Source organism: Pseudorasbora parva, chromosome 16, assembly GCF_024679245.1.
Source record: "Pseudorasbora parva isolate DD20220531a chromosome 16, ASM2467924v1, whole genome shotgun sequence".
NCBI lineage: Eukaryota > Metazoa > Chordata > Actinopteri > Cypriniformes > Gobionidae > Pseudorasbora > Pseudorasbora parva.
Window position 1 is genome coordinate 28,572,478 of NC_090187.1, and position 14,514 is coordinate 28,586,991.

Here is a 14,514-nt window from a genome sequence, read left to right on the forward strand (position 1 = left end):
TAAAGGATCTTGGATGAGAAAAATATGGATGAGAAAAATAATATACTTGGGTGAGTAAAATATCCGGAAATGTTCATTTTAAAGTGAACTAATCCTTTAATGTGACTTTTCGAATGATGTTTCCTTATGTGGGTTTGGCAAGATCAAAACAAGGTGGAAAAGTGACTGTCGGGTTTATTTGCTATATGGAAATATTGAGTTGTTTGCGAGCAACGTCAAAGACATCATCATATTCTACACATTAGATCCGCATGAACTTTCACCACAGCAAAAGAAACTTAAAGTTGGCCTACCTGAGTTCTGAATGTGAGTTTGTGTCTGCTATAGGCTAAAACACTGGGTATAATGGCAAGAAACTTCTTTCTATTGCGTTGTCCACACAGATGTAACAATGCAACCAGAGTATTATAGGATTGAATAATTCTAATTCGGTTCTTTTTAGTGAATTAAAAGTAGGCTAGTCTGTGGTTTATTAGCCCCCCCCCCCCCCCCCCCCCAATTAATTGCTTCATAATTAATGAAATCTGACAGAATAAGAATATAAAGTTCAGCCTCAATTGTGGAAGACAGTGTATGTTAAAATGTGATTTATGAAAGTTATAGCATATAAAAGAGAACCACTGCCTTCTATTTGTTTCTGTTGTGCTTTTGTGTAACTATGCAGTTTTCAGATTCCTGTTTTGATCTTCAACACAGACAGGATTGGATACTGTAAGACTGCTTCTTCAGATTGCTGCTGACGTGGACAGTTCATATTTTATCCTCATCTCTACACAAACCAGACAGACGTATTCTTTCCCAGCCTAAAGGCGTTTCTTTACGTCAGCACCCATTCTCAAAACCCCCTCAATTACCCTGCTCTAACCCCATCTGTGGCAGTATCCTACAACCCAGAAGCATTAATCATTCCATGAGGCCGATTCCTTTGTTTGTGGGTCAGCTTCAGATGCCAATGCAAAGCCATACAGTCCACATGGACCTTCGGGGCCATTTTTTTGTCTGTAGTGAATGACTGTGAATCATTGGCTTGGTTGTGACTCTGTGGCTAGGGCCACTTATCCAGAGCTGTAGCAATGTAGCCTACTTGGGTTTAAAAACAGCTTGGACGAGCTTGAGAGAAACCAAAGTCATATCTTATAGCTTATCGTTATGAATAAAGCAGCAGATGGGGAATATTATCATATTACAAGTCCATAATCAAGGGATTAAATTATAAACCTGATGAATTGTGGGCATGCTCAGGTTTCAGCCTGGATCGAGAATTGAGGTCTAACTCAGACTCGAAATGATTTCTCAAAGTTTGATTCTCCCCTATTAAATAGCACAATTTCTGAGGAAATTGAATCGGACAGCTTTGGAGAGGGAAGGTTAATGTGGTCCAAGTCTTCCAGTCTCATAGTGCACAGAGCGGGTTGGATAGTTTTTTTGTCTGGTTATGATGTTGTCTGGAGAATCAAAAATAGTGCAAGCAGATGTGTGGAAAAGGTTTAGATTGGCTTATGTTTATTTTTTGTGGTTTTACATTGTATACAACCCAAAATAAATGTGTACATTTCTAAGTTTTTTCAATAGTGAAGGGTCGTGTGACACTAAAGAATGGAGTAGCGGTTGCTAAACATTAGGAATACATTTTCAAAAAATATATTGTTTTAAAGGTTAATAATATTTCACACAAAAATGCAGCCATGGTGAGCATAACACTTCTTTCAGAAACACTAAAATACATTACATTTTTCCCTCTCTATTTCCTGCCTTTTTTTTTTACCATGCATGCAGTCTTGGTGGGCTTGTGTTTCTGTCAGTGTGCAGTCAAGTGCCATTGGATAGCTGTGGTGAGTCTGGGCCAGATACTTACTTCCACCATTGAAAGCCTTAAACAGGGGGTACTTTCTCAGCCAAGGATAACTCCTGATCCAGTGCTGGGGACTGTCAGCCTCCATCACTGGCAGGACAAAGCTGTGCTGATTTCTGTGTGTATGGCATACATGAGTCCATAGCGTTATAAGATATCTGTGCTTTTAGGCCTCTGTAAAATGACTCTCAGGAGTTTGTGCTGCTATTTGAACTTGAACACGGCCTGAGTATGCAGTATGTAAAGAGGTTAGTTTAATTCCTTCATAAAATAGACCAACCTCTATCAACTACATTTGTAGCAATAATTTGGATCGCTCTCTTTTTTCAATAACATGCTAAACTACACACTTGAAAAGTGACTCTGCTATAAATTAATCTTCCAATTAAGACCAGAGCACAGTTAACCAGCATTAATCAACATGTTTTAACTAATTCAATTTAGTTTTTGCCTTTTGGACACATTTAGAAGTCTTATGTATGTCTTACAACTGTGGTCTCGCTCAGTGTGCACATTTGGGTTATGAACCATTTTGGTGCAGGTTTGCATGTCTTTCTAATTTTAGCAGGCTATTCTATATGTTTTTGGATTATTGTAAACAGTATATATGCATGCGCTGCTCAAAAAAAGTAAGGGAACACTTGTAACTGTAATGTGCATGCTGTGTTTCTTTGTTTTCGGTTCTCCTCTTTGACCTGGTTTCCATAATTAGCCATTATGTTCACCTGTTATGTCAATCATCTTGTTAGTTCTCCTGATTATTTAAATCTCACTCGGTCTCTGTCCACTGGTCAATGCATGCGTTAATGTCAATGCTGTTTCTTTTTCTCCTGAGTATCTCATGTGTGTTTATCGTCTTCATGAGCTTTGATACCACGTTGCATGACATAAACCAAATATTTAAAATCTTTACTTACAGACAGTATATGAATTGTGTAATTCATTTAGATCAAATTGATGCAACAAGGGTTAATGGATGCTAAAATCATCAACACAATGGTTACATTCAAAATTACACCGAAAATATAAAAAAATGATATACACTCACCTAAAGGATTATTAGGAACACCTGTTCAATTTCTCATTAATGCCATTATCTAATCAACCAATCACATGGCAGTTGCTTCAATGCATTTAGGGGTGTGGTCCTGTTCAAGACAATCTCCTGAACTCCAAACTGAATGTCAGAATGGGAAAGAAAGGTGATTTAAGCAATTTTGAGCGTGGCATGGTTGTTGGTGCCAGATAGGCCGGTCTGAGTATTTCGCAATCTGCTCAGTTACTGGGATTTTTTTTATGCACAACCATTCGGGTTTACAAAGAATGGTGTGAAAAGGGAAAACATCTAAAATGCAGCAGTCCTTTGGGCAAAAATGGCTTGTTGATGCTAGAGGTCAGAGGAGAATGGGTCGACTAATTCAAGCTGATAGAAGAGCAACTTTGACTGAAATAACCACTCGTTACAACCAAGGTATGCAGCAAATCATTTGTGAAGCCGCAACACGCAATTGGATTCAGGTCTGGGAATGTAAGGACCAGTCAATGGCATCAATGCCTCTATCATCCAGAAACTGCCTACGCAATCTGGCCACATGAGTCTGGGCATTGACGTGCATCAGGAGTAACCCAGGGCCCACTACACCCGTGTAAGGTCTGACAATGGTTCTGAGGAGTTCATTCCAGGACCTAACCGCAATAAGAGTATCATTGGTTAGCACGTGGAGGTCTTGTACGACCCTCCAAGGATATTACTCCCAGACCGTCACTGAACCACCACCACACTGCTGGATGATGTTGCAGGCAGCATAACATTCCTTTAATGTCTTTAGACTCTTTGACATCTGTCACATGTGCTCAGTGTGAAGTTGAACCTGTTCTCACCTGTGAAGAGAATGTGGTGCCAAAAGCAGACCTGCCAATTTTGGTGTGTGCTGACAAATGCTGATTGAGCTGCATGGTGCTGGGCTGTGAGCACAGATCCCACAAGCTTTTGCTTCTCTTGTTCCTCCTTGCATAAAGGAGCAGAGACTTGACCTACTGGTTGGTTGTTGCCCTTCTATGGTCCTGTCTAGCCCTTAAAACTGCAGGAACCAAACCTCTTTGCAATGGCAGGGGCTTTTACACTGGAGGAACCTTTTCATATTTCCTAGAACTAAAGGCAGAAGTACCCACTTTTTGGAAATTTTAGCTCTAGTAACGCCTTTTGGGGGAACTAAATTAGTTCTTACTTCAGAGTAGGGTTTAACCCAGCACAATAGGAACTACCAGTGACATGCTTATTGGCTGAACGCACGTGAAACACCAGCACCCGCCATTTAAAAAAATATATATTTTATTCCAAGCATATAACATTTTTACAGCAGACAACCATTCGACTGACCACGTGAGCAGTGTTCCCAGTTGCGCAGGATCACCTAACTAACAAACTAACTCCTAACACCGGGAATAAATCATCATCCGAATGCACAAGCTTTATCACTGAGGTGGCATGCAAATGTATTTTTTACAGATGTCCACATGAGAAACAATTACCATCCGAATAGGGCTTTAGACAGGACTGTTAGAAGTTTTTTTTAATTGATATCTTTAAGGTCTACAAAAACATACATTTCTGTGAATGGTGATGTCGTGTTCAGTCCATAAGCATGTCGTGGTTCATTACAAAAGTGACCGCCAACTACTGGCCTGGAATGAAAAATAGAGTGTTTACATGCACGTTCTCAAGTCAATTATGCCTAATAAACCGACAATGAACATGGTCATGTAAACACGCTAACCCGTTTTCTTTTATCGGAGTAAGGTCACAAACGGTGTAAGCATAAATCGACACAGGTGGTTTTTTGCCTCTTACCCCGTTTTCATGCTGCATGTAAACACATTAACCTGCTTTCTGTCGGCTTATTTTATTGAAGTGCGCATGATCGGTAACAAAAACGAATACTTAGAGCAGATTTAAATGCATCCAGCAAGTGTTTTGCATGAAATAAGGACATACATCACAAACGCAGACTCCCTTAAGACCCAGAAAATTGTAAAAATGTGTTCTCATCTCATGCAGCAGAAGCAGAACTGCATCTGTACCTGCATGAGAGAATAATATGAGCCGTAAATCTCCCGCTGACACATTTGCCAGCTTTATTTAACATCACAATTGATGTTACATTTGGAATACTCTGAGTCAGATACGAAAATGATTGATTATTTTTGACATCACTACATGGAAATAACCCTGTTTATTAATTAAGTCATGTAAACGCGATTTACTTGCATTGTCAGTTTACTGGTTTGCATGTTAACGGGGAAAACTGGTTATTTCAATAAGTTGATATTTGTGAGATATCAGCTTACTAGTGTGCATGTAAATGTGCTCATTGATTTAAGTAATTTTAGCCAATCCATGTGAATGGGGATCATTTTGATAACATCGTCTGTGCACAAAAAAACTATTATAGTACATCATTATAGTGACCCCGTCCACACAGAGACGTCTTTTAACTAAAAAAATGTATCATATCAACGTTTCCTCCAGACGGATCTGCCATTTTAGGAGCATGAAACTGGTATTTTTTGAAACCGGGTCCCAGAGTGGATACTGTGAAACCGATAATCTGAAACAGAAACCCTTGTGTGTGTATAGCCAATCCGTATATTTTGTGAAATGATGTCGTCACACCACATCCCACACGGTAAAGACTAAAAGGGATACAGCTATGTGCGTTGGCCCAGTAGTGCAGCCGTACTATATTAAACCACAACACAACAAAATCGCCACAACACAACGGAAACGAGTCACAACACAACGGAATCGCCACAATACAACAGAATCGCCACAACACAACGGAAACGAGTCACAACACAACGGAATCGCCACAACACAACGGAAACGAGTCACAACACAACGGAATCGCCACAACACAACGGAATCGCCACAACACAACGGAATCACCACAACACAACGGAAACAAGGCAGAACACAACGGAATCCCCACAACACAACAGAATTAAACCAGAACGCAACAAAATCGGCACAGCACAACGGAAATAAGCCACAACACAACGGAATCGCCACAACACAACGGAAACGAGGCAGAAAACAACAAAATCGCCACAATACAATGGAATTAAACCACAACACAACGAAATCGCCCCAACACAACGGAAATGAGCCACAACACAACAGAATTAAACCAAAACACAACAAAATCGCCACAACACAACGGAAACGAGCCACAACACAATGGAATTAAACCACAACACAACGAAATCGCCACAACACAACGGAATCGCCACAACACAACGGAAACAAGCCACAACACAATGGAATTAAACAACAACACAACGAAATCTCCACAACACAACGAAATCGCCACAACACAACGGAAACGAGCCACAACACAATGGAATTAAACAACAACACAACGAAATCTCCACAACACAACGAAATCTCCACAACACAACGAAATCGCCACAACACAACGAAATCGCCACAACACAACGGAATCCCCACAACACAACGGAATCGCCACAACACAACGGAATTAAACAACAACACAACGAAATCGCCACAACACAACGGAATTAAACAACAACACAACGAAATCTCCACAACACAACGGAAACGAGCCACAACACAACGGAATCGCCACAACACAACGGAATTAAACAACAACACAACGAAATCGCCACAACACAACGGAATTAAACAACAACACAACGAAATCTCCACAACACAACGGAATTAAACAACAACACAACGAAATCTCCACAACACAACGGAAACGAGCCACAACACAACGGAATCGCCACAACACAACGGAATTAAACAACAACACAACGAAATCGCCACAACACAACGGAATTAAACAACAACACAACGAAATCTCCACAACACAACGGAATTAAACAACAACACAACGAAATCTCCACAACACAACGGAATTAAACAACAACACAACGAAATCTCCACAACACAACAGAATTAAACAACAACACAACGAAATCTCCACAACACAACGGAATTAAACAACAACACAACGAAATCTCCACAACACAACGGAAACGAGCCACAACACAACGGAATTAAACCACAACACAACAAAATCGGCACAACACAACGGAATTAAACAACAACACAAACAAAATCGCCACAACACAACGGAAACGAGCCACAACACAACGGAAACGAGCCACAACACAACGGAATTAAACAACAACACAACGAAATCGCAACAACACAATGGAAACGAGCCACAACACAACGGAATCGCCACAAAACAATGGAAATGAGCCACAACACAACGGAATCTCCACAACACGACGGAATCTCCACAACACAATGGAATCGCCATAACACAATGGCAGCGCCGTTATCGCAAGTAAAAACATTCACAAGTATAAATATGCAGCTATAATGCATGTAGGTGAAGGTGAGTTTGAATTGATATTTCATGTCGATATACAATGGTTACACACTTAAAACTGATCGTAGTGTTTATATCTTTGTAAGACTGGCTAACCTATAGAGCGATGGCAAGGGAAACTAACTTTATTGCACTCCTAAAGCCCCCTCATGGTCGGGAACATTTCTGTTGTGTTGTGGCTCGTTTCTGTTGTGTTGTGGTTTAATTCGAGTTGTGTTGTGGTTTAATTCCGTTGTGTTGTGCCTTGTTTTCGTTGTGTTGTGGCTCGTTTCCGTTGTGTTGTGGTGATTTTGTTGTGTTGTGGCTGGTTTCCGTTGTGTTGTGGCAATTTCGTTGTGTTGTGGTTTAATTCCGTTGTGTTGTGGTTTAATTCCGTTGTGTTGTGGCGATTTCGTTCTGTTGTGGTTTAATTCCGTTGTGTTGTGGCGATTTCGTTGTGTTGTGGTTTAATTCCGTTGTGTTGTGGTTTAATTCCGTTGTGTTGTGGAGATTTCGTTCTGTTGTGGTTTAATTCCGTTGTGTTGTGGCGATTTCGTTGTGTTGTGGTTTAATTCCGTTGTGTTGTGGCGATTTCGTTGTGTTGTGGTTTAATTCCGTTGTGTTGTGGCGATTTCGTTCTGTTGTGGTTTAATTCCGTTGTGTTGTGGCGATTTCGTTCTGTTGTGGTTTAATTCCGTTGTGTTGTGGTTTAATTCCGTTGTGTTGTGGTTTAATTCCGTTGTGTTGTGGCGATTTCGTTGTGTTGTGGTTTAATTCCGTTGTGTTGTGGCGATTTCGTTGTGTTGTGGTTTAATTCCGTTGTGTTGTGGTGATTTCGTTGTGTTGTGGCTGGTTTCCGTTGTGTTGTGGTTTAATTCCGTTGTGTTGTGGCGATTTCGTTGTGTTGTGGTTTAATTCCGTTGTGTTGTGGAGATTTCGTTGTGTTGTGGTTTAATTCCGTGTGTTGTGGAGATTTCGTTGTGTTGAGGTTTAATTCCGTTGTGTTGTAGCGATTTCGTTGTGTTGTGGTTTAATTCCGTTGTGTTGTGGAGATTTCGTTGTGTTGAGGTTTAATTCCGTGTGTTGTGGAGATTTCGTTGTGTTGTGGTTTAATTCCGTTGTGTTGTGGAGATTTCGTTGTGTTGTGGTTTAATTCCGTTGTGTTGTGGAGATTTCGTTGTGTTGAGGTTTAATTCCGTTGTGTTGTGGCGATTTCGTTGTGTTGTGGTTTAATTCCGTTGTGTTGTGGAGATTTTGTTGTGTTGTGGTTTAATTTTGTTGTGTTGTGGAGATTTCGTTGTGTTGAGGTTTAATTCCGTTGTGTTGTGGCGATTTCGTTGTGTTGAGGTTTAATTTAGTACGACTGCACTACTGGGCCACTTTAGCTATGGACACTGGGCATGCACACATCAATATTGCATCATTTTATTACTGTATTTGTATAATTGTAAGAGTAGGTTTAGGGTTGGGGTAGGTGTAGGTGTAGGCGTTAATAAAACACATTTGGTAAGTAGCACATTTATTTATTGATATTTTATCGTGAGATTTTGCCTCACTTCCGACCGTTGCTGTACCCCTTCTAGCCACAACTTTTCTTCTCTGTTTTTAGTGTATTTCTGTGGCAGAATTACAGCGCCACACATGGTCTGGTATGTGTACTACGTTTTGAGTTTTGAGTCGGTTTCAGTGGTTTCCTGTGTACGCAGATATTTCTTGAGACGAGAAGAAACAAGATTGGATAGGGAAATCTCTGGCTTTGTCTGGATGTGGCCGAAGTTTTCCCTTCATATTTTTGAGCAGTGTACACGTGTGAATTATAATTTTTTTATTGATAAGCTTATAGGCTTGCTTAGAGTTTACATCCAACACTTAAATTAAATTAACTGCATTAATACTTTTTAATATTTTTTTAAGCATATATGCATCAGTGCTTGTCAGACCAAAGTCTGACATTCTTGTAATCTTTACAAGCTAATGACTATATTGTAATCTAATGCATGTTATTAACTCATAAATCATTATCACAGAGTGTCTGAGTACATACTAAAACATATCTTAAAACAACTATATAAGAGTATTTGTAAATGGTATAGCAGAAAAGTCAGGGCTGGAGCCACGTGCACCCAGTTTGTTCAACAGTTGTTCTCTTACAAACCTACCAAGATCACATTTCATGTGTGTGTGTTCTCTGCGTTATCGAACCAATCCTGCTTTTATGTATGCATGCATGTATGCACTTGTTCATGATTGGTTATATGCTTTGTACAACACATTCCTTGGTGGTGTTCAAACATAGATGACTAAGAAGGGTCCTCATTTAAACAGATACACAATCTCCACTCCACTGAACACACGTTGGGATACCAGAGCCACCTTTACATACGGTATCCTGCTAAGTATCAGCCTCTGCACTGTAAAAAAAAAATTCAGGTTTCCAATTGAACATTTTCTAGTGACTGATCACATCTAAAAAAAAAAAAACATAAGTTGGCCAAATTGATTTTCAGTTAATTAAATTGCATCAAATCACAGAAATTGAAACATTTAGTTGTGATCAGTCACTAGAACATTTTCAATTGGAGACATACTTTTATGTACAGTGTGTGTAATGCAAGATACAAAAAGAAGATTGGGGCAGCTAACAGGGATCAAAATTGGACACTTTTGATCAGTGGGTGGCTGACAACCCAGATATGATTCATTGACCTGACTGTAAACTTTTAATGCCAATAATATACTTCAGTCAAACCTTATTTGTTGCAAGTCATCTTGAAAATATACAGTTAACTTTTTCTTTCTTCAGTGGAACACAAAAGAAGATATTATAAAATTGGGTAACATTTTAGAATAATGGACATTTGTTACTGTATTTGTTTATCTTTGTTAATATTATTTAATACAAATACAGCTGTTTATGGTTTGTTCATGTTAGTTCATGGAGCATTAACTAACGTCAACATTATTGTAATAATTAACATTAACAAAGATTTTAAAAAATGCTTTATAAGTGCAGTTCATTATTAGTTAATGTTAACTAATGTTAACTAATGACCATTATTCTAAAGTGTTACCTAAAATTGTCTTGGACACTTTCCTTTTATGAACAAAAACTTTTAAAATTTACTTCACGCTCAGTGGAAAGTATACACTTTACAATATAACTCAATATGATTAATAAGGAGATAGCAATGTGAAACAGAATAGGTGCAGTTCAGGGACTAATTCAAAACACATTCACACTGTACAGGCAATTTGGCATGTCCAATCCACCTAACCTGCATGTTTTGGGCAGTGTGGGCGAAAGGGGAGCACCCTGAGGAACCCCACGCTGAGACAGGGAGAACATGCAAACTCCACACAGAAAGGACTCCTGGCTGGTGCATGATCATGATTCATTGTTGCGTGATAAAAAAAAATTGGTTTTATAATCTGTAAACAAAATATTATTGCTTGCTCATCTAATAAACCATGTGATCTGCTGAATAAAGTTAACCATTAACGTGAATTGCTATTTAGGAATTTTTATTAGCAAACTCTTGTTCTGGTATGAAAAGCCCAACGTTTTACCATCCAACAAATTCCTGATGAATAAAGTAAGACCCCGTCCTACTTTTTTTTCCTATAGTTCAATATCCTGATTCACACATTTTACAAAAGTGAAAAATGTGTTGTGAACTGCAACTGATGTCGAGAAAATAGTTTTTACTGACAATGACAAAATATAAACCAAGCGTGTTATTTTCATGTTATGACATTTTTAACAAAACATTTATTTGTACTAAGGTGGGGTAAAATGCTCACTCTGAAAAAGCAGTTTGTTTTACAAATTTACACCAAAATTGGAGTACAAGCAGTTTTAACTTTAAATCAGCACTAGGTAACTTTTCAACCTTCATAATATATTTTCAAGACTCTTGTGATGATACATCGACTTACAATAGGTTGAATGACACGTCTGCCATAGCCTGATGGGGTCTGTATCGTTTTTAATCGTACTTTTAAACTTCGGGTTTCGGGTAGTAACCTGAGAAAAAAAAGACCTACAAAATTCGACTGCTTTACGGCATATACGTCACTTCCACCAACACCCACACTTCCTTAAATTCGGATGTGCGAGCCCAACTTTGTTCGTCGGATAATATAGTCATGTCCGAAGCAGCACAGACAAATAAGAAAGAAAAGGTTTTGTTGGAGGAAGGCAATAAGAGGAAACAAAAAAGTGATGGGATTAAAGGAAGGACGAGGATCAACATGTGACCAGCGTTTGCTCGTCGGCGTGAGCTGAAGGAGGCGTGCCCGACCGATGCTGTCCTGCTTGTTATGGTGATTACCTACAACTCAAACATTGAACTGAAGTATCATATAGATTCTGTAAAATGGTAACCAATAGACTACTATAATGACGCTGGCTTGTAAACGTGAGCATCGTGATAATTTGGCGTTTGAAAAAAATAAAACCCATGAAATGATATTCATATGACATGCTGAAACATGCCACTGACTGTACCTGGAATGAAGACATTTCACACGCGCCGCCAGAAGAACACCTGCATGTGAACTCCTCTTGCAGTGTTCAGGGGAACTGTTAGTGCTGCACCAACCCGCGGGACGCTTTTATGAAGTTATTTGGCCCGCCCCGCACCACTGTATATATTTTTACAACCCGCCCCGCACCCGCGACCATTAAATAGACATACAGGGTCCGCGGGTTATGAGACGACCCGTGCATTACTAGTTCAGGGCTATCAGGGTCGTCATGTCAACAAATGCACACGTGATGTGATGGCATCCCCTGTTGTAGGATGACAGAGCTTACGACAGTAGTTGAGGACATTATTTTTTCCCAACTGTAGGGGGACCCCGAGAGCAAAAGTTGCCAAATGCTGCTTTAAACTGAACATTTAATAATAAACCATGCTGAAAAGCAACCTATTAGAAAAATATTGTTAGCTGATGCTAACTGGCTAGTTAACTATCAAGCTGAAGCTAACCTGAGGTAAATTTTAAATATAAAGTCCACTTTTCTTTTTTTAAATAATAACATACACTCCCTAACTACAAGCCTTACTATTCTCATATTATAAGAGATGTTTTGTAAAACAACAAGCTTTAAAATACTTTTTTTTCCCCTGAACGCTGAAAGTTTTCTCTTTGTTAGCCTATGTCGCCATGCAGTTGAAGCTTCGCAGTGAATATTTATACATCACTCAAGTCAACTTAGTCCATAGCAACAACAAAAATGTATTTTCACTTTATCTAGTGGTTATTTTGGGAAAAACAGAAAGGGTGGCATTTTACCCCAAGGGGTTGTTTTCCCTCATTCTACTCTAAGGATGCAAATGAAAAGTGTCCTCTCATATACTTCAGAAAACATACCATGAAAAGTGCACTTAAAACTGATTCAACGCTAAGCCTGCCATACGATGAGTTTTGTCTGGGCATCTTTACAAAGATTCTAATTGGATTACAGTAAAACAACGGAACTAAACGTTCCCATCTTTAATCCATGATTGTTCACATAAGGAAGATCCTCTTACTATGTGTGCGGTATCATTTGGTTTTGAGTTCTGGCTGGGATCGAAGGATTTTTTAGAGGGATCTCTCAGGTGCTCTAGTTTAAGATGACATTTTTATTTTGCAAAATTAATTTGTGACTCTATAATTTGGAGACAAGTCAGATTAGTTTTGGTGTAGTTGATCTTCCGTTTACAATTTTCCAAAATCATGTGTAGGTGAAATAATATAATTTGTTGACGATGGTTTTCTTAATTTAATTTTGTTTTGTTTTGTTTTCAAGTCATGTGATTATAAATGTGATCTTCATAAGTGTGTACATCTTCCTGTCAAAGAAAGTTACCTTTGTTTTAGGATAAAAAAAATATTCCTGTCAAATACAGTCAACACTGCCCCATCTTGAGACATATATTTTAGTTTGAAAGCATAAACATCCCTTTTCAACTCTTCTCTTTTTTAAATGATTATGAGGAGGGCAGGGATGAATGTTTCTTGGAACAGGATGTTGATCACAGCTTGACTGATGTCATATACAGCGGTGAGCGCCAAGGGTGATTCATACAGAATGATCTAGTCACCTCATAAAAACCAAACCACAGAAATTATGTGGGGGAAAAAAATAGTTCACACAAAGATGAAAATTCGGTCATTATTTACCCTGATGTCTTTCCAAACTCATACCTCATAACTATTTTTTTTCTATAGAACACAAAAGGTTTTTTTTTTTTTCATAGAATGCCCTGATCAGCTTTTTTCCATATATAGGAAGTCAATGATATCAAAAAGTTGACCATATATTTCAAGCCTTTTGAGGTATGGTAGCTTTGTGTGAGCAACTTTGTGTGGTAATGTGACTTTTTGTCATCAGAAAATGCATTTGGTTGTAACATTCTGTGAAAACAAGCATATTAAAAAAAAAAAAAAAAGTATATTTCCTTAGCCAAATGCTTTCACTGACTAGAACACATATTACTCCACACAAAAGTGACTTTTTACAAGAGTTAAGACATCAAACACTGTTTGAATAATATTATGATCCTATAACGAGAGATCTGCGCTCTGTAAAATCTCAAAGACGTGTTAACGAAAGCAGGAATGACATTTTAAGGTCTCCTCGGCTGGCTATCATGACTCATAACTGTTTATCTTCATTTTTAGATCATGACATCATCTGTTTTCGTGTTGCTGTAGCATAACATGTATATTCCGTTCAAATCTGCTTTTAATTTTCCAAATTGTATCCATTTGGAAGTACATACTATCCAAGGTCAAGAAGGACGTTTGAGAGCTAGTTGGCTCATTAAAAACCTGTTTTTATGTCATGTGTGATGTTAATTACTGTGGTTTGTCGTTTTCATTAACATGTCAACGTAATATTTTGAGGTGGTGTGTCAAAGCTGGCACACTCGCCTCTGTTGACCTGGTAGTGGTGTGCCATGGTTATTTTTTACTCCAAGAGCACTCATAGGACTGCAGTTATATCATGGCCTAAGAAAGCTGTTTAATTATATATAAAATATACAACAGAGCGGGTTCACTGAACAGAAAACTGTATCCCACAATTCACTTGAATTGACCTTGACCAGTGTAATGAAGAAAATACAAGGACTCTTTCTTGGCTCATTATTTGATCGAACTGCCACAAAGAGATATTTTTTTGGACAAAATTAAAGCCACAATATGTATTTTTTTCCCTGCTAGACATCGCTTACTCAAAACAAAAGACGTAGATTGATTTCACTGAGCTTT